The sequence below is a fragment of the Atractosteus spatula genome, unplaced genomic scaffold (assembly GCF_055471065.1).
Source record: "Atractosteus spatula isolate fAtrSpa1 unplaced genomic scaffold, fAtrSpa1.hap1 Scaffold_103, whole genome shotgun sequence".
In the NCBI taxonomy this organism is placed as follows: Eukaryota; Metazoa; Chordata; class Actinopteri; order Semionotiformes; family Lepisosteidae; genus Atractosteus; species Atractosteus spatula.
The window spans coordinates 1-23780 of NW_028296657.1; the positions used below are offsets into that span (position 1 = coordinate 1).

Sequence of the window (23780 nt, forward strand, 5' to 3'; positions counted from 1 at the left end):
AAAGAGGTGACGGAGCTGTCCTCTCTATAAGAAGGGTGCCAGCGAGCCTTGCTCTCGCTTACGGCCACACCCCCTTGAGCACGCCTGATCTCGTCTGATCTCGGAAGCTAAACAGGGATGGGCCTGGTTAGTACTTGGATGGGAGACCGCCTGGGAATACCAGGTGCTGTAAGCTTTTAAGCGCAGGAGGCGCCCTATCCCCGCTCGCTCGCTCATTCCCCTGTTCACACGTGCAGTGCGGCTTGTCCGTCTGTTTATTTGTCAGCTTTGGCGAGACACGGGTGCTTGTGTATTAGCGTGAGCGTTTTTTATTCTGATCATGAACAGTTTTACAAGTCCGCAAAGGATCGAGGAAAGGTTTATCGCCAGCTGAAAAGAGACACAGCGCTTCGGCTGTGGAGACTTGTTCGGCTGGCGTTCGGGGAGTCGCGTTTTTCAGAATTGTATTGAGATCGTTTTCCACAGAGCTCAGATGTCAAAGCACAGCAGCAGCTCTCCACAGCGATCCTCTATAGCGCCCTTTCTCCCGCAGCTCCGTCCTCATTGGAAGGAAGCAAGAAAAAAGCAGCGTCGTAAAAGAGGTGACGGAGCTGTCCTCTCTATAAGAAGGGTGCCAGCGAGCCTTGCTCTCGCTTACGGCCACACCCCCTTGAGCACGCCTGATCTCGTCTGATCTCGGAAGCTAAACAGGGATGGGCCTGGTTAGTACTTGGATGGGAGACCGCCTGGGAATACCAGGTGCTGTAAGCTTTTAAGCGCAGGAGGCGCCCTATCCCCGCTCGCTCGCTCATTCCCCTGTTCACACGTGCAGTGCGGCTTGTCCGTCTGTTTATTTGTCAGCTTTGGCGAGACACGGGTGCTTGTGTATTAGCGTGAGCGTTTTTTATTCTGATCATGAACAGTTTTACAAGTCCGCAAAGGATCGAGGAAAGGTTTATCGCCAGCTGAAAAGAGACACAGCGCTTCGGCTGTGGAGACTTGTTCGGCTGGCGTTCGGGGAGTCGCGTTTTTCAGAATTGTATTGAGATCGTTTTCCACAGAGCTCAGATGTCAAAGCACAGCAGCAGCTCTCCACAGCGATCCTCTATAGCGCCCTTTCTCCCGCAGCTCCGTCCTCATTGGAAGGAAGCAAGAAAAAAGCAGCGTCGTAAAAGAGGTGACGGAGCTGTCCTCTCTATAAGAAGGGTGCCAGCGAGCCTTGCTCTCGCTTACGGCCACACCCCCTTGAGCACGCCTGATCTCGTCTGATCTCGGAAGCTAAACAGGGATGGGCCTGGTTAGTACTTGGATGGGAGACCGCCTGGGAATACCAGGTGCTGTAAGCTTTTAAGCGCAGGAGGCGCCCTATCCCCGCTCGCTCGCTCATTCCCCTGTTCACACGTGCAGTGCGGCTTGTCCGTCTGTTTATTTGTCAGCTTTGGCGAGACACGGGTGCTTGTGTATTAGCGTGAGCGTTTTTTATTCTGATCATGAACAGTTTTACAAGTCCGCAAAGGATCGAGGAAAGGTTTATCGCCAGCTGAAAAGAGACACAGCGCTTCGGCTGTGGAGACTTGTTCGGCTGGCGTTCGGGGAGTCGCGTTTTTCAGAATTGTATTGAGATCGTTTTCCACAGAGCTCAGATGTCAAAGCACAGCAGCAGCTCTCCACAGCGATCCTCTATAGCGCCCTTTCTCCCGCAGCTCCGTCCTCATTGGAAGGAAGCAAGAGTGAAAGGCTGAAGTGAAATAGAGCGGGGACGAAGGCAGTGAAGAGAGAGAACGTGGGAAGAAGAGAAAAACGCAAGGGAAAAAAAGCAGCGTCGTAAAAGAGGTGACGGAGCTGTCCTCTCTATAAGAAGGGTGCCAGCGAGCCTTGCTCTCGCTTACGGCCACACCCCCTTGAGCACGCCTGATCTCGTCTGATCTCGGAAGCTAAACAGGGATGGGCCTGGTTAGTACTTGGATGGGAGACCGCCTGGGAATACCAGGTGCTGTAAGCTTTTAAGCGCAGGAGGCGCCCTATCCCCGCTCGCTCGCTCATTCCCCTGTTCACACGTGCAGTGCGGCTTGTCCGTCTGTTTATTTGTCAGCTTTGGCGAGACACGGGTGCTTGTGTATTAGCGTGAGCGTTTTTTATTCTGATCATGAACAGTTTTACAAGTCCGCAAAGGATCGAGGAAAGGTTTATCGCCAGCTGAAAAGAGACACAGCGCTTCGGCTGTGGAGACTTGTTCGGCTGGCGTTCGGGGAGTCGCGTTTTTCAGAATTGTATTGAGATCGTTTTCCACAGAGCTCAGATGTCAAAGCACAGCAGCAGCTCTCCACAGCGATCCTCTATAGCGCCCTTTCTCCCGCAGCTCCGTCCTCATTGGAAGGAAGCAAGAAAAAAGCAGCGTCGTAAAAGAGGTGACGGAGCTGTCCTCTCTATAAGAAGGGTGCCAGCGAGCCTTGCTCTCGCTTACGGCCACACCCCCTTGAGCACGCCTGATCTCGTCTGATCTCGGAAGCTAAACAGGGATGGGCCTGGTTAGTACTTGGATGGGAGACCGCCTGGGAATACCAGGTGCTGTAAGCTTTTAAGCGCAGGAGGCGCCCTATCCCCGCTCGCTCGCTCATTCCCCTGTTCACACGTGCAGTGCGGCTTGTCCGTCTGTTTATTTGTCAGCTTTGGCGAGACACGGGTGCTTGTGTATTAGCGTGAGCGTTTTTTATTCTGATCATGAACAGTTTTACAAGTCCGCAAAGGATCGAGGAAAGGTTTATCGCCAGCTGAAAAGAGACACAGCGCTTCGGCTGTGGAGACTTGTTCGGCTGGCGTTCGGGGAGTCGCGTTTTTCAGAATTGTATTGAGATCGTTTTCCACAGAGCTCAGATGTCAAAGCACAGCAGCAGCTCTCCACAGCGATCCTCTATAGCGCCCTTTCTCCCGCAGCTCCGTCCTCATTGGAAGGAAGCAAGAGTGAAAGGCTGAAGTGAAATAGAGCGGGGACGAAGGCAGTGAAGAGAGAGAACGTGGGAAGAAGAGAAAAACGCAAGGGAAAAAAAGCAGCGTCGTAAAAGAGGTGACGGAGCTGTCCTCTCTATAAGAAGGGTGCCAGCGAGCCTTGCTCTCGCTTACGGCCACACCCCCTTGAGCACGCCTGATCTCGTCTGATCTCGGAAGCTAAACAGGGATGGGCCTGGTTAGTACTTGGATGGGAGACCGCCTGGGAATACCAGGTGCTGTAAGCTTTTAAGCGCAGGAGGCGCCCTATCCCCGCTCGCTCGCTCATTCCCCTGTTCACACGTGCAGTGCGGCTTGTCCGTCTGTTTATTTGTCAGCTTTGGCGAGACACGGGTGCTTGTGTATTAGCGTGAGCGTTTTTTATTCTGATCATGAACAGTTTTACAAGTCCGCAAAGGATCGAGGAAAGGTTTATCGCCAGCTGAAAAGAGACACAGCGCTTCGGCTGTGGAGACTTGTTCGGCTGGCGTTCGGGGAGTCGCGTTTTTCAGAATTGTATTGAGATCGTTTTCCACAGAGCTCAGATGTCAAAGCACAGCAGCAGCTCTCCACAGCGATCCTCTATAGCGCCCTTTCTCCCGCAGCTCCGTCCTCATTGGAAGGAAGCAAGAGTGAAAGGCTGAAGTGAAATAGAGCGGGGACGAAGGCAGTGAAGAGAGAGAACGTGGGAAGAAGAGAAAAACGCAAGGGAAAAAAAGCAGCGTCGTAAAAGAGGTGACGGAGCTGTCCTCTCTATAAGAAGGGTGCCAGCGAGCCTGGCTCTCGCTTGCGGCCACACCCCCTTGAGCACGCCTGATCTCGTCTGATCTCGGAAGCTAAACAGGGATGGGCCTGGTTAGTACTTGGATGGGAGACCGCCTGGGAATACCAGGTGCTGTAAGCTTTTAAGCGCAGGAGGCGCCCTATCCCCGCTCGCTCGCTCATTCCCCTGTTCACACGTGCAGTGCGGCTTGTCCGTCTGTTTATTTGTCAGCTTTGGCGAGACACGGGTGCTTGTGTATTAGCGTGAGCGTTTTTTATTCTGATCATGAACAGTTTTACAAGTCCGCAAAGGATCGAGGAAAGGTTTATCGCCAGCTGAAAAGAGACACAGCGCTTCGGCTGTGGAGACTTGTTCGGCTGGCGTTCGGGGAGTCGCGTTTTTCAGAATTGTATTGAGATCGTTTTCCACAGAGCTCAGATGTCAAAGCACAGCAGCAGCTCTCCACAGCGATCCTCTATAGCGCCCTTTCTCCCGCAGCTCCGTCCTCATTGGAAGGAAGCAAGAGTGAAAGGCTGAAGTGAAATAGAGCGGGGACGAAGGCAGTGAAGAGAGAGAACGTGGGAAGAAGAGAAAAACGCAAGGGAAAAAAAGCAGCGTCGTAAAAGAGGTGACGGAGCTGTCCTCTCTATAAGAAGGGTGCCAGCGAGCCTTGCTCTCGCTTACGGCCACACCCCCTTGAGCACGCCTGATCTCGTCTGATCTCGGAAGCTAAACAGGGATGGGCCTGGTTAGTACTTGGATGGGAGACCGCCTGGGAATACCAGGTGCTGTAAGCTTTTAAGCGCAGGAGGCGCCCTATCCCCGCTCGCTCGCTCATTCCCCTGTTCACACGTGCAGTGCGGCTTGTCCGTCTGTTTATTTGTCAGCTTTGGCGAGACACGGGTGCTTGTGTATTAGCGTGAGCGTTTTTTATTCTGATCATGAACAGTTTTACAAGTCCGCAAAGGATCGAGGAAAGGTTTATCGCCAGCTGAAAAGAGACACAGCGCTTCGGCTGTGGAGACTTGTTCGGCTGGCGTTCGGGGAGTCGCGTTTTTCAGAATTGTATTGAGATCGTTTTCCACAGAGCTCAGATGTCAAAGCACAGCAGCAGCTCTCCACAGCGATCCTCTATAGCGCCCTTTCTCCCGCAGCTCCGTCCTCATTGGAAGGAAGCAAGAAAAAAGCAGCGTCGTAAAAGAGGTGACGGAGCTGTCCTCTCTATAAGAAGGGTGCCAGCGAGCCTTGCTCTCGCTTACGGCCACACCCCCTTGAGCACGCCTGATCTCGTCTGATCTCGGAAGCTAAACAGGGATGGGCCTGGTTAGTACTTGGATGGGAGACCGCCTGGGAATACCAGGTGCTGTAAGCTTTTAAGCGCAGGAGGCGCCCTATCCCCGCTCGCTCGCTCATTCCCCTGTTCACACGTGCAGTGCGGCTTGTCCGTCTGTTTATTTGTCAGCTTTGGCGAGACACGGGTGCTTGTGTATTAGCGTGAGCGTTTTTTATTCTGATCATGAACAGTTTTACAAGTCCGCAAAGGATCGAGGAAAGGTTTATCGCCAGCTGAAAAGAGACACAGCGCTTCGGCTGTGGAGACTTGTTCGGCTGGCGTTCGGGGAGTCGCGTTTTTCAGAATTGTATTGAGATCGTTTTCCACAGAGCTCAGATGTCAAAGCACAGCAGCAGCTCTCCACAGCGATCCTCTATAGCGCCCTTTCTCCCGCAGCTCCGTCCTCATTGGAAGGAAGCAAGAGTGAAAGGCTGAAGTGAAATAGAGCGGGGACGAAGGCAGTGAAGAGAGAGAACGTGGGAAGAAGAGAAAAACGCAAGGGAAAAAAAGCAGCGTCGTAAAAGAGGTGACGGAGCTGTCCTCTCTATAAGAAGGGTGCCAGCGAGCCTTGCTCTCGCTTACGGCCACACCCCCTTGAGCACGCCTGATCTCGTCTGATCTCGGAAGCTAAACAGGGATGGGCCTGGTTAGTACTTGGATGGGAGACCGCCTGGGAATACCAGGTGCTGTAAGCTTTTAAGCGCAGGAGGCGCCCTATCCCCGCTCGCTCGCTCATTCCCCTGTTCACACGTGCAGTGCGGCTTGTCCGTCTGTTTATTTGTCAGCTTTGGCGAGACACGGGTGCTTGTGTATTAGCGTGAGCGTTTTTTATTCTGATCATGAACAGTTTTACAAGTCCGCAAAGGATCGAGGAAAGGTTTATCGCCAGCTGAAAAGAGACACAGCGCTTCGGCTGTGGAGACTTGTTCGGCTGGCGTTCGGGGAGTCGCGTTTTTCAGAATTGTATTGAGATCGTTTTCCACAGAGCTCAGATGTCAAAGCACAGCAGCAGCTCTCCACAGCGATCCTCTATAGCGCCCTTTCTCCCGCAGCTCCGTCCTCATTGGAAGGAAGCAAGAAAAAAGCAGCGTCGTAAAAGAGGTGACGGAGCTGTCCTCTCTATAAGAAGGGTGCCAGCGAGCCTTGCTCTCGCTTACGGCCACACCCCCTTGAGCACGCCTGATCTCGTCTGATCTCGGAAGCTAAACAGGGATGGGCCTGGTTAGTACTTGGATGGGAGACCGCCTGGGAATACCAGGTGCTGTAAGCTTTTAAGCGCAGGAGGCGCCCTATCCCCGCTCGCTCGCTCATTCCCCTGTTCACACGTGCAGTGCGGCTTGTCCGTCTGTTTATTTGTCAGCTTTGGCGAGACACGGGTGCTTGTGTATTAGCGTGAGCGTTTTTTATTCTGATCATGAACAGTTTTACAAGTCCGCAAAGGATCGAGGAAAGGTTTATCGCCAGCTGAAAAGAGACACAGCGCTTCGGCTGTGGAGACTTGTTCGGCTGGCGTTCGGGGAGTCGCGTTTTTCAGAATTGTATTGAGATCGTTTTCCACAGAGCTCAGATGTCAAAGCACAGCAGCAGCTCTCCACAGCGATCCTCTATAGCGCCCTTTCTCCCGCAGCTCCGTCCTCATTGGAAGGAAGCAAGAAAAAAGCAGCGTCGTAAAAGAGGTGACGGAGCTGTCCTCTCTATAAGAAGGGTGCCAGCGAGCCTTGCTCTCGCTTACGGCCACACCCCCTTGAGCACGCCTGATCTCGTCTGATCTCGGAAGCTAAACAGGGATGCGCCTGGTTAGTACTTGGATGGGAGACCGCCTGGGAATACCAGGTGCTGTAAGCTTTTAAGCGCAGGAGGCGCCCTATCCCCGCTCGCTCGCTCATTCCCCTGTTCACACGTGCAGTGCGGCTTGTCCGTCTGTTTATTTGTCAGCTTTGGCGAGACACGGGTGCTTGTGTATTAGCGTGAGCGTTTTTTATTCTGATCATGAACAGTTTTACAAGTCCGCAAAGGATCGAGGAAAGGTTTCTCGCCAGCTGAAAAGAGACACAGCGCTTCGGCTGTGGAGACTTGTTCGGCTGGCGTTCGGGGAGTCGCGTTTTTCAGAATTGTATTGAGATCGTTTTCCACAGAGCTCAGATGTCAAAGCACAGCAGCAGCTCTCCACAGCGATCCTCTATAGCGCCCTTTCTCCCGCAGCTCCGTCCTCATTGGAAGGAAGCAAGAGTGAAAGGCTGAAGTGAAATAGAGCGGGGACGAAGGCAGTGAAGAGAGAGAACGTGGGAAGAAGAGAAAAACGCAAGGGAAAAAAAGCAGCGTCGTAAAAGAGGTGACGGAGCTGTCCTCTCTATAAGAAGGGTGCCAGCGAGCCTTGCTCTCGCTTACGGCCACACCCCCTTGAGCACGCCTGATCTCGTCTGATCTCGGAAGCTAAACAGGGATGGGCCTGGTTAGTACTTGGATGGGAGACCGCCTGGGAATACCAGGTGCTGTAAGCTTTTAAGCGCAGGAGGCGCCCTATCCCCGCTCGCTCGCTCATTCCCCTGTTCACACGTGCAGTGCGGCTTGTCCGTCTGTTTATTTGTCAGCTTTGGCGAGACACGGGTGCTTGTGTATTAGCGTGAGCGTTTTTTATTCTGATCATGAACAGTTTTACAAGTCCGCAAAGGATCGAGGAAAGGTTTATCGCCAGCTGAAAAGAGACACAGCGCTTCGGCTGTGGAGACTTGTTCGGCTGGCGTTCGGGGAGTCGCGTTTTTCAGAATTGTATTGAGATCGTTTTCCACAGAGCTCAGATGTCAAAGCACAGCAGCAGCTCTCCACAGCGATCCTCTATAGCGCCCTTTCTCCCGCAGCTCCGTCCTCATTGGAAGGAAGCAAGAGTGAAAGGCTGAAGTGAAATAGAGCGGGGACGAAGGCAGTGAAGAGAGAGAACGTGGGAAGAAGAGAAAAACGCAAGGGAAAAAAAGCAGCGTCGTAAAAGAGGTGACGGAGCTGTCCTCTCTATAAGAAGGGTGCCAGCGAGCCTTGCTCTCGCTTACGGCCACACCCCCTTGAGCACGCCTGATCTCGTCTGATCTCGGAAGCTAAACAGGGATGGGCCTGGTTAGTACTTGGATGGGAGACCGCCTGGGAATACCAGGTGCTGTAAGCTTTTAAGCGCAGGAGGCGCCCTATCCCCGCTCGCTCGCTCATTCCCCTGTTCACACGTGCAGTGCGGCTTGTCCGTCTGTTTATTTGTCAGCTTTGGCGAGACACGGGTGCTTGTGTATTAGCGTGAGCGTTTTTTATTCTGATCATGAACAGTTTTACAAGTCCGCAAAGGATCGAGGAAAGGTTTATCGCCAGCTGAAAAGAGACACAGCGCTTCGGCTGTGGAGACTTGTTCGGCTGGCGTTCGGGGAGTCGCGTTTTTCAGAATTGTATTGAGATCGTTTTCCACAGAGCTCAGATGTCAAAGCACAGCAGCAGCTCTCCACAGCGATCCTCTATAGCGCCCTTTCTCCCGCAGCTCCGTCCTCATTGGAAGGAAGCAAGAAAAAAGCAGCGTCGTAAAAGAGGTGACGGAGCTGTCCTCTCTATAAGAAGGGTGCCAGCGAGCCTTGCTCTCGCTTACGGCCACACCCCCTTGAGCACGCCTGATCTCGTCTGATCTCGGAAGCTAAACAGGGATGGGCCTGGTTAGTACTTGGATGGGAGACCGCCTGGGAATACCAGGTGCTGTAAGCTTTTAAGCGCAGGAGGCGCCCTATCCCCGCTCGCTCGCTCATTCCCCTGTTCACACGTGCAGTGCGGCTTGTCCGTCTGTTTATTTGTCAGCTTTGGCGAGACACGGGTGCTTGTGTATTAGCGTGAGCGTTTTTTATTCTGATCATGAACAGTTTTACAAGTCCGCAAAGGATCGAGGAAAGGTTTATCGCCAGCTGAAAAGAGACACAGCGCTTCGGCTGTGGAGACTTGTTCGGCTGGCGTTCGGGGAGTCGCGTTTTTCAGAATTGTATTGAGATCGTTTTCCACAGAGCTCAGATGTCAAAGCACAGCAGCAGCTCTCCACAGCGATCCTCTATAGCGCCCTTTCTCCCGCAGCTCCGTCCTCATTGGAAGGAAGCAAGAAAAAAGCAGCGTCGTAAAAGAGGTGACGGAGCTGTCCTCTCTATAAGAAGGGTGCCAGCGAGCCTTGCTCTCGCTTACGGCCACACCCCCTTGAGCACGCCTGATCTCGTCTGATCTCGGAAGCTAAACAGGGATGGGCCTGGTTAGTACTTGGATGGGAGACCGCCTGGGAATACCAGGTGCTGTAAGCTTTTAAGCGCAGGAGGCGCCCTATCCCCGCTCGCTCGCTCATTCCCCTGTTCACACGTGCAGTGCGGCTTGTCCGTCTGTTTATTTGTCAGCTTTGGCGAGACACGGGTGCTTGTGTATTAGCGTGAGCGTTTTTTATTCTGATCATGAACAGTTTTACAAGTCCGCAAAGGATCGAGGAAAGGTTTATCGCCAGCTGAAAAGAGACACAGCGCTTCGGCTGTGGAGACTTGTTCGGCTGGCGTTCGGGGAGTCGCGTTTTTCATAATTGTATTGAGATCGTTTTCCACAGAGCTCAGATGTCAAAGCACAGCAGCAGCTCTCCACAGCGATCCTCTATAGCGCCCTTTCTCCCGCAGCTCCGTCCTCATTGGAAGGAAGCAAGAAAAAAGCAGCGTCGTAAAAGAGGTGACGGAGCTGTCCTCTCTATAAGAAGGGTGCCAGCGAGCCTTGCTCTCGCTTACGGCCACACCCCCTTGAGCACGCCTGATCTCGTCTGATCTCGGAAGCTAAACAGGGATGGGCCTGGTTAGTACTTGGATGGGAGACCGCCTGGGAATACCAGGTGCTGTAAGCTTTTAAGCGCAGGAGGCGCCCTATCCCCGCTCGCTCGCTCATTCCCCTGTTCACACGTGCAGTGCGGCTTGTCCGTCTGTTTATTTGTCAGCTTTGGCGAGACACGGGTGCTTGTGTATTAGCGTGAGCGTTTTTTATTCTGATCATGAACAGTTTTACAAGTCCGCAAAGGATCGAGGAAAGGTTTATCGCCAGCTGAAAAGAGACACAGCGCTTCGGCTGTGGAGACTTGTTCGGCTGGCGTTCGGGGAGTCGCGTTTTTCAGAATTGTATTGAGATCGTTTTCCACAGAGCTCAGATGTCAAAGCACAGCAGCAGCTCTCCACAGCGATCCTCTATAGCGCCCTTTCTCCCGCAGCTCCGTCCTCATTGGAAGGAAGCAAGAAAAAAGCAGCGTCGTAAAAGAGGTGACGGAGCTGTCCTCTCTATAAGAAGGGTGCCAGCGAGCCTTGCTCTCGCTTACGGCCACACCCCCTTGAGCACGCCTGATCTCGTCTGATCTCGGAAGCTAAACAGGGATGGGCCTGGTTAGTACTTGGATGGGAGACCGCCTGGGAATACCAGGTGCTGTAAGCTTTTAAGCGCAGGAGGCGCCCTATCCCCGCTCGCTCGCTCATTCCCCTGTTCACACGTGCAGTGCGGCTTGTCCGTCTGTTTATTTGTCAGCTTTGGCGAGACACGGGTGCTTGTGTATTAGCGTGAGCGTTTTTTATTCTGATCATGAACAGTTTTACAAGTCCGCAAAGGATCGAGGAAAGGTTTATCGCCAGCTGAAAAGAGACACAGCGCTTCGGCTGTGGAGACTTGTTCGGCTGGCGTTCGGGGAGTCGCGTTTTTCAGAATTGTATTGAGATCGTTTTCCACAGAGCTCAGATGTCAAAGCACAGCAGCAGCTCTCCACAGCGATCCTCTATAGCGCCCTTTCTCCCGCAGCTCCGTCCTCATTGGAAGGAAGCAAGAGTGAAAGGCTGAAGTGAAATAGAGCGGGGACGAAGGCAGTGAAGAGAGAGAACGTGGGAAGAAGAGAAAAACGCAAGGGAAAAAAAGCAGCGTCGTAAAAGAGGTGACGGAGCTGTCCTCTCTATAAGAAGGGTGCCAGCGAGCCTTGCTCTCGCTTACGGCCACACCCCCTTGAGCACGCCTGATCTCGTCTGATCTCGGAAGCTAAACAGGGATGGGCCTGGTTAGTACTTGGATGGGAGACCGCCTGGGAATACCAGGTGCTGTAAGCTTTTAAGCGCAGGAGGCGCCCTATCCCCGCTCGCTCGCTCATTCCCCTGTTCACACGTGCAGTGCGGCTTGTCCGTCTGTTTATTTGTCAGCTTTGGCGAGACACGGGTGCTTGTGTATTAGCGTGAGCGTTTTTTATTCTGATCATGAACAGTTTTACAAGTCCGCAAAGGATCGAGGAAAGGTTTATCGCCAGCTGAAAAGAGACACAGCGCTTCGGCTGTGGAGACTTGTTCGGCTGGCGTTCGGGGAGTCGCGTTTTTCAGAATTGTATTGAGATCGTTTTCCACAGAGCTCAGATGTCAAAGCACAGCAGCAGCTCTCCACAGCGATCCTCTATAGCGCCCTTTCTCCCGCAGCTCCGTCCTCATTGGAAGGAAGCAAGAGTGAAAGGCTGAAGTGAAATAGAGCGGGGACGAAGGCAGTGAAGAGAGAGAACGTGGGAAGAAGAGAAAAACGCAAGGGAAAAAAAGCAGCGTCGTAAAAGAGGTGACGGAGCTGTCCTCTCTATAAGAAGGGTGCCAGCGAGCCTTGCTCTCGCTTACGGCCACACCCCCTTGAGCACGCCTGATCTCGTCTGATCTCGGAAGCTAAACAGGGATGGGCCTGGTTAGTACTTGGATGGGAGACCGCCTGGGAATACCAGGTGCTGTAAGCTTTTAAGCGCAGGAGGCGCCCTATCCCCGCTCGCTCGCTCATTCCCCTGTTCACACGTGCAGTGCGGCTTGTCCGTCTGTTTATTTGTCAGCTTTGGCGAGACACGGGTGCTTGTGTATTAGCGTGAGCGTTTTTTATTCTGATCATGAACAGTTTTACAAGTCCGCAAAGGATCGAGGAAAGGTTTATCGCCAGCTGAAAAGAGACACAGCGCTTCGGCTGTGGAGACTTGTTCGGCTGGCGTTCGGGGAGTCGCGTTTTTCAGAATTGTATTGAGATCGTTTTCCACAGAGCTCAGATGTCAAAGCACAGCAGCAGCTCTCCACAGCGATCCTCTATAGCGCCCTTTCTCCCGCAGCTCCGTCCTCATTGGAAGGAAGCAAGAAAAAAGCAGCGTCGTAAAAGAGGTGACGGAGCTGTCCTCTCTATAAGAAGGGTGCCAGCGAGCCTTGCTCTCGCTTACGGCCACACCCCCTTGAGCACGCCTGATCTCGTCTGATCTCGGAAGCTAAACAGGGATGGGCCTGGTTAGTACTTGGATGGGAGACCGCCTGGGAATACCAGGTGCTGTAAGCTTTTAAGCGCAGGAGGCGCCCTATCCCCGCTCGCTCGCTCATTCCCCTGTTCACACGTGCAGTGCGGCTTGTCCGTCTGTTTATTTGTCAGCTTTGGCGAGACACGGGTGCTTGTGTATTAGCGTGAGCGTTTTTTATTCTGATCATGAACAGTTTTACAAGTCCGCAAAGGATCGAGGAAAGGTTTATCGCCAGCTGAAAAGAGACACAGCGCTTCGGCTGTGGAGACTTGTTCGGCTGGCGTTCGGGGAGTCGCGTTTTTCAGAATTGTATTGAGATCGTTTTCCACAGAGCTCAGATGTCAAAGCACAGCAGCAGCTCTCCACAGCGATCCTCTATAGCGCCCTTTCTCCCGCAGCTCCGTCCTCATTGGAAGGAAGCAAGAGTGAAAGGCTGAAGTGAAATAGAGCGGGGACGAAGGCAGTGAAGAGAGAGAACGTGGGAAGAAGAGAAAAACGCAAGGGAAAAAAAGTAGCGTCGTAAAAGAGGTGACGGAGCTGTCCTCTCTATAAGAAGGGTGCCAGCGAGCCTTGCTCTCGCTTGCGGCCACACCCCCTTGAGCACGCCTGATCTCGTCTGATCTCGGAAGCTAAACAGGGATGGGCCTGGTTAGTACTTGGGTGGGAGACCGCCTGGGAATACCAGGTGCTGTAAGCTTTTAAGCGCAGGAGGCGCCCTATCCCCGCTCGCTCGCTCATTCCCCTGTTCACACGTGCAGTGCGGCTTGTCCGTCTGTTTATTTGTCAGCTTTGGCGAGACACGGGTGCTTGTGTATTAGCGTGAGCGTTTTTTATTCTGATCATGAACAGTTTTACAAGTCCGCAAAGGATCGAGGAAAGGTTTATCGCCAGCTGAAAAGAGACACAGCGCTTCGGCTGTGGAGACTTGTTCGGCTGGCGTTCGGGGAGTCGCGTTTTTCAGAATTGTATTGAGATCGTTTTCCACAGAGCTCAGATGTCAAAGCACAGCAGCAGCTCTCCACAGCGATCCTCTATAGCGCCCTTTCTCCCGCAGCTCCGTCCTCATTGGAAGGAAGCAAGAGTGAAAGGCTGAAGTGAAATAGAGCGGGGACGAAGGCAGTGAAGAGAGAGAACGTGGGAAGAAGAGAAAAACGCAAGGGAAAAAAAGCAGCGTCGTAAAAGAGGTGACGGAGCTGTCCTCTCTATAAGAAGGGTGCCAGCGAGCCTTGCTCTCGCTTACGGCCACACCCCCTTGAGCACGCCTGATCTCGTCTGATCTCGGAAGCTAAACAGGGATGGGCCTGGTTAGTACTTGGATGGGAGACCGCCTGGGAATACCAGGTGCTGTAAGCTTTTAAGCGCAGGAGGCGCCCTATCCCCGCTCGCTCGCTCATTCCCCTGTTCACACGTGCAGTGCGGCTTGTCCGTCTGTTTATTTGTCAGCTTTGGCGAGACACGGGTGCTTGTGTATTAGCGTGAGCGTTTTTTATTCTGATCATGAACAGTTTTACAAGTCCGCAAAGGATCGAGGAAAGGTTTATCGCCAGCTGAAAAGAGACACAGCGCTTCGGCTGTGGAGACTTGTTCGGCTGGCGTTCGGGGAGTCGCGTTTTTCAGAATTGTATTGAGATCGTTTTCCACAGAGCTCAGATGTCAAAGCACAGCAGCAGCTCTCCACAGCGATCCTCTATAGCGCCCTTTCTCCCGCAGCTCCGTCCTCATTGGAAGGAAGCAAGAGTGAAAGGCTGAAGTGAAATAGAGCGGGGACGAAGGCAGTGAAGAGAGAGAACGTGGGAAGAAGAGAAAAACGCAAGGGAAAAAAAGCAGCGTCGTAAAAGAGGTGACGGAGCTGTCCTCTCTATAAGAAGGGTGCCAGCGAGCCTTGCTCTCGCTTACGGCCACACCCCCTTGAGCACGCCTGATCTCGTCTGATCTCGGAAGCTAAACAGGGATGGGCCTGGTTAGTACTTGGATGGGAGACCGCCTGGGAATACCAGGTGCTGTAAGCTTTTAAGCGCAGGAGGCGCCCTATCCCCGCTCGCTCGCTCATTCCCCTGTTCACACGTGCAGTGCGGCTTGTCCGTCTGTTTATTTGTCAGCTTTGGCGAGACACGGGTGCTTGTGTATTAGCGTGAGCGTTTTTTATTCTGATCATGAACAGTTTTACAAGTCCGCAAAGGATCGAGGAAAGGTTTATCGCCAGCTGAAAAGAGACACAGCGCTTCGGCTGTGGAGACTTGTTCGGCTGGCGTTCGGGGAGTCGCGTTTTTCAGAATTGTATTGAGATCGTTTTCCACAGAGCTCAGATGTCAAAGCACAGCAGCAGCTCTCCACAGCGATCCTCTATAGCGCCCTTTCTCCCGCAGCTCCGTCCTCATTGGAAGGAAGCAAGAGTGAAAGGCTGAAGTGAAATAGAGCGGGGACGAAGGCAGTGAAGAGAGAGAACGTGGGAAGAAGAGAAAAACGCAAGGGAAAAAAAGCAGCGTCGTAAAAGAGGTGACGGAGCTGTCCTCTCTATAAGAAGGGTGCCAGCGAGCCTTGCTCTCGCTTACGGCCACACCCCCTTGAGCACGCCTGATCTCGTCTGATCTCGGAAGCTAAACAGGGATGGGCCTGGTTAGTACTTGGATGGGAGACCGCCTGGGAATACCAGGTGCTGTAAGCTTTTAAGCGCAGGAGGCGCCCTATCCCCGCTCGCTCGCTCATTCCCCTGTTCACACGTGCAGTGCGGCTTGTCCGTCTGTTTATTTGTCAGCTTTGGCGAGACACGGGTGCTTGTGTATTAGCGTGAGCGTTTTTTATTCTGATCATGAACAGTTTTACAAGTCCGCAAAGGATCGAGGAAAGGTTTATCGCCAGCTGAAAAGAGACACAGCGCTTCGGCTGTGGAGACTTGTTCGGCTGGCGTTCGGGGAGTCGCGTTTTTCAGAATTGTATTGAGATCGTTTTCCACAGAGCTCAGATGTCAAAGCACAGCAGCAGCTCTCCACAGCGATCCTCTATAGCGCCCTTTCTCCCGCAGCTCCGTCCTCATTGGAAGGAAGCAAGAAAAAAGCAGCGTTGTAAAAGAGGTGACGGAGCTGTCCTCTCTATAAGAAGGGTGCCAGCGAGCCTTGCTCTCGCTTACGGCCACACCCCCTTGAGCACGCCTGATCTCGTCTGATCTCGGAAGCTAAACAGGGATGGGCCTGGTTAGTACTTGGATGGGAGACCGCCTGGGAATACCAGGTGCTGTAAGCTTTTAAGCGCAGGAGGCGCCCTATCCCCGCTCGCTCGCTCATTCCCCTGTTCACACGTGCAGTGCGGCTTGTCCGTCTGTTTATTTGTCAGCTTTGGCGAGACACGGGTGCTTGTGTATTAGCGTGAGCGTTTTTTATTCTGATCATGAACAGTTTTACAAGTCCGCAAAGGATCGAGGAAAGGTTTATCGCCAGCTGAAAAGAGACACAGCGCTTCGGCTGTGGAGACTTGTTCGGCTGGCGTTCGGGGAGTCGCGTTTTTCAGAATTGTATTGAGATCGTTTTCCACAGAGCTCAGATGTCAAAGCACAGCAGCAGCTCTCCACAGCGATCCTCTATAGCGCCCTTTCTCCCGCAGCTCCGTCCTCATTGGAAGGAAGCAAGAGTGAAAGGCTGAAGTGAAATAGAGCGGGGACGAAGGCAGTGAAGAGAGAGAACGTGGGAAGAAGAGAAAAACGCAAGGGAAAAAAAGCAGCGTCGTAAAAGAGGTGACGGAGCTGTCCTCTCTATAAGAAGGGTGCCAGCGAGCCTTGCTCTCGCTTACGGCCACACCCCCTTGAGCACGCCTGATCTCGTCTGATCTCGGAAGCTAAACAGGGATGGGCCTGGTTAGTACTTGGATGGGAGACCGCCTGGGAATACCAGGTGCTGTAAGCTTTTAAGCGCAGGAGGCGCCCTATCCCCGCTCGCTCGCTCATTCCCCTGTTCACACGTGCAGTGCGGCTTGTCCGTCTGTTTATTTGTCAGCTTTGGCGAGACACGGGTGCTTGTGTATTAGCGTGAGCGTTTTTTATTCTGATCATGAACAGTTTTACAAGTCCGCAAAGGATCGAGGAAAGGTTTATCGCCAGCTGAAAAGAGACACAGCGCTTCGGCTGTGGAGACTTGTTCGGCTGGCGTTCGGGGAGTCGCGTTTTTCAGAATTGTATTGAGATCGTTTTCCACAGAGCTCAGATGTCAAAGCACAGCAGCAGCTCTCCACAGCGATCCTCTATAGCGCCCTTTCTCCCGCAGCTCCGTCCTCATTGGAAGGAAGCAAGAAAAAAGCAGCGTCGTAAAAGAGGTGACGGAGCTGTCCTCTCTATAAGAAGGGTGCCAGCGAGCCTTGCTCTCGCTTACGGCCACACCCCCTTGAGCACGCCTGATCTCGTCTGATCTCGGAAGCTAAACAGGGATGGGCCTGGTTAGTACTTGGATGGGAGACCGCCTGGGAATACCAGGTGCTGTAAGCTTTTAAGCGCAGGAGGCGCCCTATCCCCGCTCGCTCGCTCATTCCCCTGTTCACACGTGCAGTGCGGCTTGTCCGTCTGTTTATTTGTCAGCTTTGGCGAGACACGGGTGCTTGTGTATTAGCGTGAGCGTTTTTTATTCTGATCATGAACAGTTTTACAAGTCCGCAAAGGATCGAGGAAAGGTTTATCGCCAGCTGAAAAGAGACACAGCGCTTCGGCTGTGGAGACTTGTTCGGCTGGCGTTCGGGGAGTCGCGTTTTTCAGAATTGTATTGAGATCGTTTTCCACAGAGCTCAGATGTCAAAGCACAGCAGCAGCTCTCCACAGCGATCCTCTATAGCGCCCTTTCTCCCGCAGCTCCGTCCTCATTGGAAGGAAGCAAGAGTGAAAGGCTGAAGTGAAATAGAGCGGGGACGAAGGCAGTGAAGAGAGAGAACGTGGGAAGAAGAGAAAAACGCAAGGGAAAAAAAGCAGCGTCGTAAAAGAGGTGACGGAGCTGTCCTCTCTATAAGAAGGGTGCCAGCGAGCCTTGCTCTCGCTTGCGGCCACACCCCCTTGAGCACGCCTGATCTCGTCTGATCTCGGAAGCTAAACAGGGATGGGCCTGGTTAGTACTTGGATGGGAGACCGCCTGGGAATACCAGGTGCTGTAAGCTTTTAAGCGCAGGAGGCGCCCTATCCCCGCTCGCTCGCTCATTCCCCTGTTCACACGTGCAGTGCGGCTTGTCCGTCTGTTTATTTGTCAGCTTTGGCGAGACACGGGTGCTTGTGTATTAGCGTGAGCGTTTTTTATTCTGATCATGAACAGTTTTACAAGTCCGCAAAGGATCGAGGAAAGGTTTATCGCCAGCTGAAAAGAGACACAGCGCTTCGGCTGTGGAGACTTGTTCGGCTGGCGTTCGGGGAGTCGCGTTTTTCAGAATTGTATTGAGATCGTTTTCCACAGAGCTCAGATGTCAAAGCACAGCAGCAGCTCTCCACAGCGATCCTCTATAGCGCCCTTTCTCCCGCAGCTCCGTCCTCATTGGAAGGAAGCAAGAGTGAAAGGCTGAAGTGAAATAGAGCGGGGACGAAGGCAGTGAAGAGAGAGAACGTGGGAAGAAGAGAAAAACGCAAGGGAAAAAAAGCAGCGTCGTAAAAGAGGTGACGGAGCTGTCCTCTCTATAAGAAGGGTGCCAGCGAGCCTTGCTCTCGCTTACGGCCACACCCCCTTGAGCACGCCTGATCTCGTCTGATCTCGGAAGCTAAACAGGGATGGGCCTGGTTAGTACTTGGATGGGAGACCGCCTGGGAATACCAGGTGCTGTAAGCTTTTAAGCGCAGGAGGCGCCCTATCCCCGCTCGCTCGCTCATTCCCCTGTTCACACGTGCAGTGCGGCTTGTCCGTCTGTTTATTTGTCAGCTTTGGCGAGACACGGGTGCTTGTGTATTAGCGTGAGCGTTTTTTATTCTGATCATGAACAGTTTTACAAGTCCGCAAAGGATCGAGGAAAGGTTTATCGCCAGCTGAAAAGAGACACAGCGCTTCGGCTGTGGAGACTTGTTCGGCTGGCGTTCGGGGAGTCGCGTTTTTCAGAATTGTATTGAGATCGTTTTCCACAGAGCTCAGATGTCAAAGCACAGCAGCAGCTCTCCACAGCGATCCTCTATAGCGCCCTTTCTCCCGCAGCTCCGTCCTCATTGGAAGGAAGCAAGAGTGAAAGGCTGAAGTGAAATAGAGCGGGGACGAAGGCAGTGAAGAGAGAGAACGTGGGAAGAAGAGAAAAACGCAAGGGAAAAAAAGCAGCGTCGTAAAAGAGGTGACGGAGCTGTCCTCTCTATAAGAAGGGTGCCAGCGAGCCTTGCTCTCGCTTACGGCCACACCCCCTTGAGCACGCCTGATCTCGTCTGATCTCGGAAGCTAAACAGGGATGGGCCTGGTTAGTACTTGGATGGGAGACCGCCTGGGAATACCAGGTGCTGTAAGCTTTTAAGCGCAGGAGGCGCCCTATCCCCGCTCGCTCGCTCATTCCCCTGTTCACACGTGCAGTGCGGCTTGTCCGTCTGTTTATTTGTCAGCTTTGGCGAGACACGGGTGCTTGTGTATTAGCGTGAGCGTTTTTTATTCTGATCATGAACAGTTTTACAAGTCCGCAAAGGATCGAGGAAAGGTTTATCGCCAGCTGAAAAGAGACACAGCGCTTCGGCTGTGGAGACTTGTTCGGCTGGCGTTCGGGGAGTCGCGTTTTTCAGAATTGTATTGAGATCGTTTTCCACAGAGCTCAGATGTCAAAGCACAGCAGCAGCTCTCCACAGCGATCCTCTATAGCGCCCTTTCTCCCGCAGCTCCGTCCTCATTGGAAGGAAGCAAGAAAAAAGCAGCGTCGTAAAAGAGGTGACGGAGCTGTCCTCTCTATAAGAAGGGTGCCAGCGAGCCTTGCTCTCGCTTACGGCCACACCCCCTTGAGCACGCCTGATCTCGTCTGATCTCGGAAGCTAAACAGGGATGGGCCTGGTTAGTACTTGGATGGGAGACCGCCTGGGAATACCAGGTGCTGTAAGCTTTTAAGCGCAGGAGGCGCCCTATCCCCGCTCGCTCGCTCATTCCCCTGTTCACACGTGCAGTGCGGCTTGTCCGTCTGTTTATTTGTCAGCTTTGGCGAGACACGGGTGCTTGTGTATTAGCGTGAGCGTTTTTTATTCTGATCATGAACAGTTTTACAAGTCCGCAAAGGATCGAGGAAAGGTTTATCGCCAGCTGAAAAGAGACACAGCGCTTCGGCTGTGGAGACTTGTTCGGCTGGCGTTCGGGGAGTCGCGTTTTTCAGAATTGTATTGAGATCGTTTTCCACAGAGCTCAGATGTCAAAGCACAGCAGCAGCTCTCCACAGCGATCCTCTATAGCGCCCTTTCTCCCGCAGCTCCGTCCTCATTGGAAGGAAGCAAGAGTGAAAGGCTGAAGTGAAATAGAGCGGGGACGAAGGCAGTGAAGAGAGAGAACGTGGGAAGAAGAGAAAAACGCAAGGGAAAAAAAGCAGCGTCGTAAAAGAGGTGACGGAGCTGTCCTCTCTATAAGAAGGGTGCCAGCGAGCCTTGCTCTCGCTTACGGCCACACCCCCTTGAGCACGCCTGATCTCGTCTGATCTCGGAAGCTAAACAGGGATGGGCCTGGTTAGTACTTGGATGGGAGACCGCCTGGGAATACCAGGTGCTGTAAGCTTTTAAGCGCAGGAGGCGCCCTATCCCCGCTCGCTCGCTCATTCCCCTGTTCACACGTGCAGTGCGGCTTGTCCGTCTGTTTATTTGTCAGCTTTGGCGAGACACGGGTGCTTGTGTATTAGCGTGAGCGTTTTTTATTCTGATCATGAACAGTTTTACAAGTCCGCAAAGGATCGAGGAAAGGTTTATCGCCAGCTGAAAAGAGACACAGCGCTTCGGCTGTGGAGACTTGTTCGGCTGGCGTTCGGGGAGTCGCGTTTTTCAGAATTGTATTGAGATCGTTTTCCACAGAGCTCAGATGTCAAAGCACAGCAGCAGCTCTCCACAGCGATCCTCTATAGCGCCCTTTCTCCCGCAGCTCCGTCCTCATTGGAAGGAAGCAAGAGTGAAAGGCTGAAGTGAAATAGAGCGGGGACGAAGGCAGTGAAGAGAGAGAACGTGGGAAGAAGAGAAAAACGCAAGGGAAAAAAAGCAGCGTCGTAAAAGAGGTGACGGAGCTGTCCTCTCTATAAGAAGGGTGCCAGCGAGCCTTGCTCTCGCTTACGGCCACACCCCCTTGAGCACGCCTGATCTCGTCTGATCTCGGAAGCTAAACAGGGATGGGCCTGGTTAGTACTTGGATGGGAGACCGCCTGGGAATACCAGGTGCTGTAAGCTTTTAAGCGCAGGAGGCGCCCTATCCCCGCTCGCTCGCTCATTCCCCTGTTCACACGTGCAGTGCGGCTTGTCCGTCTGTTTATTTGTCAGCTTTGGCGAGACACGGGTGCTTGTGTATTAGCGTGAGCGTTTTTTATTCTGATCATGAACAGTTTTACAAGTCCGCAAAGGATCGAGGAAAGGTTTCTCGCCAGCTGAAAAGAGACACAGCGCTTCGGCTGTGGAGACTTGTTCGGCTGGCGTTCGGGGAGTCGCGTTTTTCAGAATTGTATTGAGATCGTTTTCCACAGAGCTCAGATGTCAAAGCACAGCAGCAGCTCTCCACAGCGATCCTCTATAGCGCCCTTTCTCCCGCAGCTCCGTCCTCATTGGAAGGAAGCAAGAGTGAAAGGCTGAAGTGAAATAGAGCGGGGACGAAGGCAGTGAAGAGAGAGAACGTGGGAAGAAGAGAAAAACGCAAGGGAAAAAAAGCAGCGTCGTAAAAGAGGTGACGGAGCTGTCCTCTCTATAAGAAGGGTGCCAGCGAGCCTTGCTCTCGCTTACGGCCACACCCCCTTGAGCACGCCTGATCTCGTCTGATCTCGGAAGCTAAACAGGGATGGGCCTGGTTAGTACTTGGATGGGAGACCGCCTGGGAATACCAGGTGCTGTAAGCTTTTAAGCGCAGGAGGCGCCCTATCCCCGCTCGCTCGCTCATTCCCCTGTTCACACGTGCAGTGCGGCTTGTCCGTCTGTTTATTTGTCAGCTTTGGCGAGACACGGGTGCTTGTGTATTAGCGTGAGCGTTTTTTATTCTGATCATGAACAGTTTTACAAGTCCGCAAAGGATCGAGGAAAGGTTTATCGCCAGCTGAAAAGAGACACAGCGCTTCGGCTGTGGAGACTTGTTCGGCTGGCGTTCGGGGAGTCGCGTTTTTCAGAATTGTATTGAGATCGTTTTCCACAGAGCTCAGATGTCAAAGCACAGCAGCAGCTCTCCACAGCGATCCTCTATAGCGCCCTTTCTCCCGCAGCTCCGTCCTCATTGGAAGGAAGCAAGAAAAAAGCAGCGTCGTAAAAGAGGTGACGGAGCTGTCCTCTCTATAAGAAGGGTGCCAGCGAGCCTTGCTCTCGCTTACGGCCACACCCCCTTGAGCACGCCTGATCTCGTCTGATCTCGGAAGCTAAACAGGGATGGGCCTGGTTAGTACTTGGATGGGAGACCGCCTGGGAATACCAGGTGCTGTAAGCTTTTAAGCGCAGGAGGCGCCCTATCCCCGCTCGCTCGCTCATTCCCCTGTTCACACGTGCAGTGCGGCTTGTCCGTCTGTTTATTTGTCAGCTTTGGCGAGACACGGGTGCTTGTGTATTAGCGTGAGCGTTTTTTATTCTGATCATGAACAGTTTTACAAGTCCGCAAAGGATCGAGGAAAGGTTTATCGCCAGCTGAAAAGAGACACAGCGCTTCGGCTGTGGAGACTTGTTCGGCTGGCGTTCGGGGAGTCGCGTTTTTCAGAATTGTATTGAGATCGTTTTCCACAGAGCTCAGATGTCAAAGCACAGCAGCAGCTCTCCACAGCGATCCTCTATAGCGCCCTTTCTCCCGCAGCTCCGTCCTCATTGGAAGGAAGCAAGAGTGAAAGGCTGAAGTGAAATAGAGCGGGGACGAAGGCAGTGAAGAGAGAGAACGTGGGAAGAAGAGAAAAACGCAAGGGAAAAAAAGCAGCGTCGTAAAAGAGGTGACGGAGCTGTCCTCTCTATAAGAAGGGTGCCAGCGAGCCTTGCTCTCGCTTACGGCCACACCCCCTTGAGCACGCCTGATCTCGTCTGATCTCGGAAGCTAAACAGGGATGGGCCTGGTTAGTACTTGGATGGGAGACCGCCTGGGAATACCAGGTGCTGTAAGCTTTTAAGCGCAGGAGGCGCCCTATCCCCGCTCGCTCGCTCATTCCCCTGTTCACACGTGCAGTGCGGCTTGTCCGTCTGTTTATTTGTCAGCTTTGGCGAGACACGGGTGCTTGTGTATTAGCGTGAGCGTTTTTTATTCTGATCATGAACAGTTTTACAAGTCCGCAAAGGATCGAGGAAAGGTTTATCGCCAGCTGAAAAGAGACACAGCGCTTCGGCTGTGGAGACTTGTTCGGCTGGCGTTCGGGGAGTCGCGTTTTTCAGAATTGTATTGAGATCGTTTTCCACAGAGCTCAGATGTCAAAGCACAGCAGCAGCTCTCCACAGCGATCCTCTATAGCGCCCTTTCTCCCGCAGCTCCGTCCTCATTGGAAGGAAGCAAGAAAAAAGCAGCGTCGTAAAAGAGGTGACGGAGCTGTCCTCTCTATAAGAAGGGTGCCAGCGAGCCTTGCTCTCGCTTACGGCCACACCCCCTTGAGCACGCCTGATCTCGTCTGATCTCGGAAGCTAAACAGGGATGGGCCTGGTTAGTACTTGGATGGGAGACCGCCTGGGAATACCAGGTGCTGTAAGCTTTTAAGCGCAGGAGGCGCCCTATCCCCGCTCGCTCGCTCATTCCCCTGTTCACACGTGCAGTGCGGCTTGTCCGTCTGTTTATTTGTCAGCTTTGGCGAGACACGGGTGCTTGTGTATTAGCGTGAGCGTTTTTTATTCTGATCATGAACAGTTTTACAAGTCCGCAAAGGATCGAGGAAAGGTTTATCGCCAGCTGAAAAGAGACACAGCGCTTCGGCTGTGGAGACTTGTTCGGCTGGCGTTCGGGGAGTCGCGTTTTTCAGAATTGTATTGAGATCGTTTTCCACAGAGCTCAGATGTCAAAGCACAGCAGCAGCTCTCCACAGCGATCCTCTATAGCGCCCTTTCTCCCGCAGCTCCGTCCTCATTGGAAGGAAGCAAGAAAAAAGCAGCGTCGTAAAAGAGGTGACGGAGCTGTCCTCTCTATAAGAAGGGTGCCAGCGAGCCTTGCTCTCGCTTACGGCCACACCCCCTTGAGCACGCCTGATCTCGTCTGATCTCGGAAGCTAAACAGGGATGGGCCTGGTTAGTACTTGGATGGGAGACCGCCTGGGAATACCAGGTGCTGTAAGCTTTTAAGCGCAGGAGGCGCCCTATCCCCGCTCGCTCGCTCATTCCCCTGTTCACA

General features: G+C 53.0%; 38 non-coding genes and 1 pseudogene across 38 annotated transcripts; all 39 read left to right on the plus strand.

Annotated features, from left to right (window-relative positions):
• The first annotated feature begins 56 nt into the window (after nucleotides 1-56).
• LOC148810003 (5S ribosomal RNA) lies at nucleotides 57-175 on the plus strand. Its single transcript, XR_016086817.1, has one exon. It is a non-coding gene; the product is annotated as a 5S ribosomal RNA (ribosomal RNA).
• A 456-nt stretch (nucleotides 176-631) lies between these two features.
• Nucleotides 632-750, plus strand: LOC148810004 (5S ribosomal RNA). The gene has a single exon (XR_016086928.1). It is a non-coding gene; the product is annotated as a 5S ribosomal RNA (ribosomal RNA).
• Nucleotides 751-1206: 456 nt separating this feature from the next.
• LOC148810005 (5S ribosomal RNA) lies at nucleotides 1207-1325 on the plus strand. Its single transcript, XR_016087009.1, has one exon. It is a non-coding gene; the product is annotated as a 5S ribosomal RNA (ribosomal RNA).
• A 537-nt stretch (nucleotides 1326-1862) lies between these two features.
• LOC148810006 (5S ribosomal RNA) lies at nucleotides 1863-1981 on the plus strand. The gene has a single exon (XR_016087020.1). It is a non-coding gene; the product is annotated as a 5S ribosomal RNA (ribosomal RNA).
• Nucleotides 1982-2437: 456 nt separating this feature from the next.
• LOC148810007 (5S ribosomal RNA) lies at nucleotides 2438-2556 on the plus strand. Its single transcript, XR_016087031.1, has one exon. It is a non-coding gene; the product is annotated as a 5S ribosomal RNA (ribosomal RNA).
• Nucleotides 2557-3093: 537 nt separating this feature from the next.
• On the plus strand, nucleotides 3094-3212 carry LOC148810008 (5S ribosomal RNA). Its single transcript, XR_016086823.1, has one exon. It is a non-coding gene; the product is annotated as a 5S ribosomal RNA (ribosomal RNA).
• Nucleotides 3213-3749: 537 nt separating this feature from the next.
• LOC148810009 (5S ribosomal RNA) lies at nucleotides 3750-3868 on the plus strand. The gene has a single exon (XR_016086993.1). It is a non-coding gene; the product is annotated as a 5S ribosomal RNA (ribosomal RNA).
• Nucleotides 3869-4405: 537 nt separating this feature from the next.
• LOC148810010 (5S ribosomal RNA) lies at nucleotides 4406-4524 on the plus strand. The gene has a single exon (XR_016086834.1). It is a non-coding gene; the product is annotated as a 5S ribosomal RNA (ribosomal RNA).
• Nucleotides 4525-4980: 456 nt separating this feature from the next.
• Nucleotides 4981-5099, plus strand: LOC148810011 (5S ribosomal RNA). Its single transcript, XR_016086845.1, has one exon. It is a non-coding gene; the product is annotated as a 5S ribosomal RNA (ribosomal RNA).
• A 537-nt stretch (nucleotides 5100-5636) lies between these two features.
• LOC148810012 (5S ribosomal RNA) lies at nucleotides 5637-5755 on the plus strand. Its single transcript, XR_016086856.1, has one exon. It is a non-coding gene; the product is annotated as a 5S ribosomal RNA (ribosomal RNA).
• Nucleotides 5756-6211: 456 nt separating this feature from the next.
• Nucleotides 6212-6330, plus strand: LOC148810013 (5S ribosomal RNA). The gene has a single exon (XR_016086867.1). It is a non-coding gene; the product is annotated as a 5S ribosomal RNA (ribosomal RNA).
• Nucleotides 6331-6786: 456 nt separating this feature from the next.
• On the plus strand, nucleotides 6787-6905 carry LOC148810014 (5S ribosomal RNA; annotated as a pseudogene).
• A 537-nt stretch (nucleotides 6906-7442) lies between these two features.
• On the plus strand, nucleotides 7443-7561 carry LOC148810015 (5S ribosomal RNA). The gene has a single exon (XR_016086878.1). It is a non-coding gene; the product is annotated as a 5S ribosomal RNA (ribosomal RNA).
• A 537-nt stretch (nucleotides 7562-8098) lies between these two features.
• On the plus strand, nucleotides 8099-8217 carry LOC148810016 (5S ribosomal RNA). Its single transcript, XR_016086889.1, has one exon. It is a non-coding gene; the product is annotated as a 5S ribosomal RNA (ribosomal RNA).
• A 456-nt stretch (nucleotides 8218-8673) lies between these two features.
• LOC148810017 (5S ribosomal RNA) lies at nucleotides 8674-8792 on the plus strand. Its single transcript, XR_016086900.1, has one exon. It is a non-coding gene; the product is annotated as a 5S ribosomal RNA (ribosomal RNA).
• Nucleotides 8793-9248: 456 nt separating this feature from the next.
• On the plus strand, nucleotides 9249-9367 carry LOC148810018 (5S ribosomal RNA). Its single transcript, XR_016086911.1, has one exon. It is a non-coding gene; the product is annotated as a 5S ribosomal RNA (ribosomal RNA).
• A 456-nt stretch (nucleotides 9368-9823) lies between these two features.
• LOC148810019 (5S ribosomal RNA) lies at nucleotides 9824-9942 on the plus strand. Its single transcript, XR_016086922.1, has one exon. It is a non-coding gene; the product is annotated as a 5S ribosomal RNA (ribosomal RNA).
• A 456-nt stretch (nucleotides 9943-10398) lies between these two features.
• LOC148810020 (5S ribosomal RNA) lies at nucleotides 10399-10517 on the plus strand. The gene has a single exon (XR_016086934.1). It is a non-coding gene; the product is annotated as a 5S ribosomal RNA (ribosomal RNA).
• A 537-nt stretch (nucleotides 10518-11054) lies between these two features.
• Nucleotides 11055-11173, plus strand: LOC148810021 (5S ribosomal RNA). The gene has a single exon (XR_016086945.1). It is a non-coding gene; the product is annotated as a 5S ribosomal RNA (ribosomal RNA).
• A 537-nt stretch (nucleotides 11174-11710) lies between these two features.
• On the plus strand, nucleotides 11711-11829 carry LOC148810022 (5S ribosomal RNA). Its single transcript, XR_016086956.1, has one exon. It is a non-coding gene; the product is annotated as a 5S ribosomal RNA (ribosomal RNA).
• Nucleotides 11830-12285: 456 nt separating this feature from the next.
• Nucleotides 12286-12404, plus strand: LOC148810023 (5S ribosomal RNA). Its single transcript, XR_016086967.1, has one exon. It is a non-coding gene; the product is annotated as a 5S ribosomal RNA (ribosomal RNA).
• Nucleotides 12405-12941: 537 nt separating this feature from the next.
• Nucleotides 12942-13060, plus strand: LOC148810024 (5S ribosomal RNA). The gene has a single exon (XR_016086991.1). It is a non-coding gene; the product is annotated as a 5S ribosomal RNA (ribosomal RNA).
• Nucleotides 13061-13597: 537 nt separating this feature from the next.
• Nucleotides 13598-13716, plus strand: LOC148810025 (5S ribosomal RNA). Its single transcript, XR_016086978.1, has one exon. It is a non-coding gene; the product is annotated as a 5S ribosomal RNA (ribosomal RNA).
• Nucleotides 13717-14253: 537 nt separating this feature from the next.
• Nucleotides 14254-14372, plus strand: LOC148810026 (5S ribosomal RNA). The gene has a single exon (XR_016086989.1). It is a non-coding gene; the product is annotated as a 5S ribosomal RNA (ribosomal RNA).
• A 537-nt stretch (nucleotides 14373-14909) lies between these two features.
• LOC148810027 (5S ribosomal RNA) lies at nucleotides 14910-15028 on the plus strand. The gene has a single exon (XR_016087000.1). It is a non-coding gene; the product is annotated as a 5S ribosomal RNA (ribosomal RNA).
• A 456-nt stretch (nucleotides 15029-15484) lies between these two features.
• LOC148810028 (5S ribosomal RNA) lies at nucleotides 15485-15603 on the plus strand. The gene has a single exon (XR_016087006.1). It is a non-coding gene; the product is annotated as a 5S ribosomal RNA (ribosomal RNA).
• A 537-nt stretch (nucleotides 15604-16140) lies between these two features.
• Nucleotides 16141-16259, plus strand: LOC148810029 (5S ribosomal RNA). Its single transcript, XR_016087007.1, has one exon. It is a non-coding gene; the product is annotated as a 5S ribosomal RNA (ribosomal RNA).
• A 456-nt stretch (nucleotides 16260-16715) lies between these two features.
• LOC148810030 (5S ribosomal RNA) lies at nucleotides 16716-16834 on the plus strand. The gene has a single exon (XR_016087008.1). It is a non-coding gene; the product is annotated as a 5S ribosomal RNA (ribosomal RNA).
• A 537-nt stretch (nucleotides 16835-17371) lies between these two features.
• Nucleotides 17372-17490, plus strand: LOC148810031 (5S ribosomal RNA). The gene has a single exon (XR_016086994.1). It is a non-coding gene; the product is annotated as a 5S ribosomal RNA (ribosomal RNA).
• A 537-nt stretch (nucleotides 17491-18027) lies between these two features.
• Nucleotides 18028-18146, plus strand: LOC148810032 (5S ribosomal RNA). The gene has a single exon (XR_016087010.1). It is a non-coding gene; the product is annotated as a 5S ribosomal RNA (ribosomal RNA).
• A 537-nt stretch (nucleotides 18147-18683) lies between these two features.
• Nucleotides 18684-18802, plus strand: LOC148810033 (5S ribosomal RNA). The gene has a single exon (XR_016087011.1). It is a non-coding gene; the product is annotated as a 5S ribosomal RNA (ribosomal RNA).
• Nucleotides 18803-19258: 456 nt separating this feature from the next.
• On the plus strand, nucleotides 19259-19377 carry LOC148810034 (5S ribosomal RNA). Its single transcript, XR_016087012.1, has one exon. It is a non-coding gene; the product is annotated as a 5S ribosomal RNA (ribosomal RNA).
• A 537-nt stretch (nucleotides 19378-19914) lies between these two features.
• Nucleotides 19915-20033, plus strand: LOC148810035 (5S ribosomal RNA). The gene has a single exon (XR_016087013.1). It is a non-coding gene; the product is annotated as a 5S ribosomal RNA (ribosomal RNA).
• A 537-nt stretch (nucleotides 20034-20570) lies between these two features.
• On the plus strand, nucleotides 20571-20689 carry LOC148810036 (5S ribosomal RNA). The gene has a single exon (XR_016087014.1). It is a non-coding gene; the product is annotated as a 5S ribosomal RNA (ribosomal RNA).
• Nucleotides 20690-21226: 537 nt separating this feature from the next.
• LOC148810037 (5S ribosomal RNA) lies at nucleotides 21227-21345 on the plus strand. The gene has a single exon (XR_016087015.1). It is a non-coding gene; the product is annotated as a 5S ribosomal RNA (ribosomal RNA).
• A 456-nt stretch (nucleotides 21346-21801) lies between these two features.
• Nucleotides 21802-21920, plus strand: LOC148810038 (5S ribosomal RNA). The gene has a single exon (XR_016087016.1). It is a non-coding gene; the product is annotated as a 5S ribosomal RNA (ribosomal RNA).
• A 537-nt stretch (nucleotides 21921-22457) lies between these two features.
• Nucleotides 22458-22576, plus strand: LOC148810039 (5S ribosomal RNA). The gene has a single exon (XR_016087017.1). It is a non-coding gene; the product is annotated as a 5S ribosomal RNA (ribosomal RNA).
• A 456-nt stretch (nucleotides 22577-23032) lies between these two features.
• Nucleotides 23033-23151, plus strand: LOC148810040 (5S ribosomal RNA). Its single transcript, XR_016087018.1, has one exon. It is a non-coding gene; the product is annotated as a 5S ribosomal RNA (ribosomal RNA).
• Nucleotides 23152-23607: 456 nt separating this feature from the next.
• LOC148810041 (5S ribosomal RNA) lies at nucleotides 23608-23726 on the plus strand. The gene has a single exon (XR_016087019.1). It is a non-coding gene; the product is annotated as a 5S ribosomal RNA (ribosomal RNA).
• The last annotated feature ends 54 nt before the right edge of the window (nucleotides 23727-23780 follow it).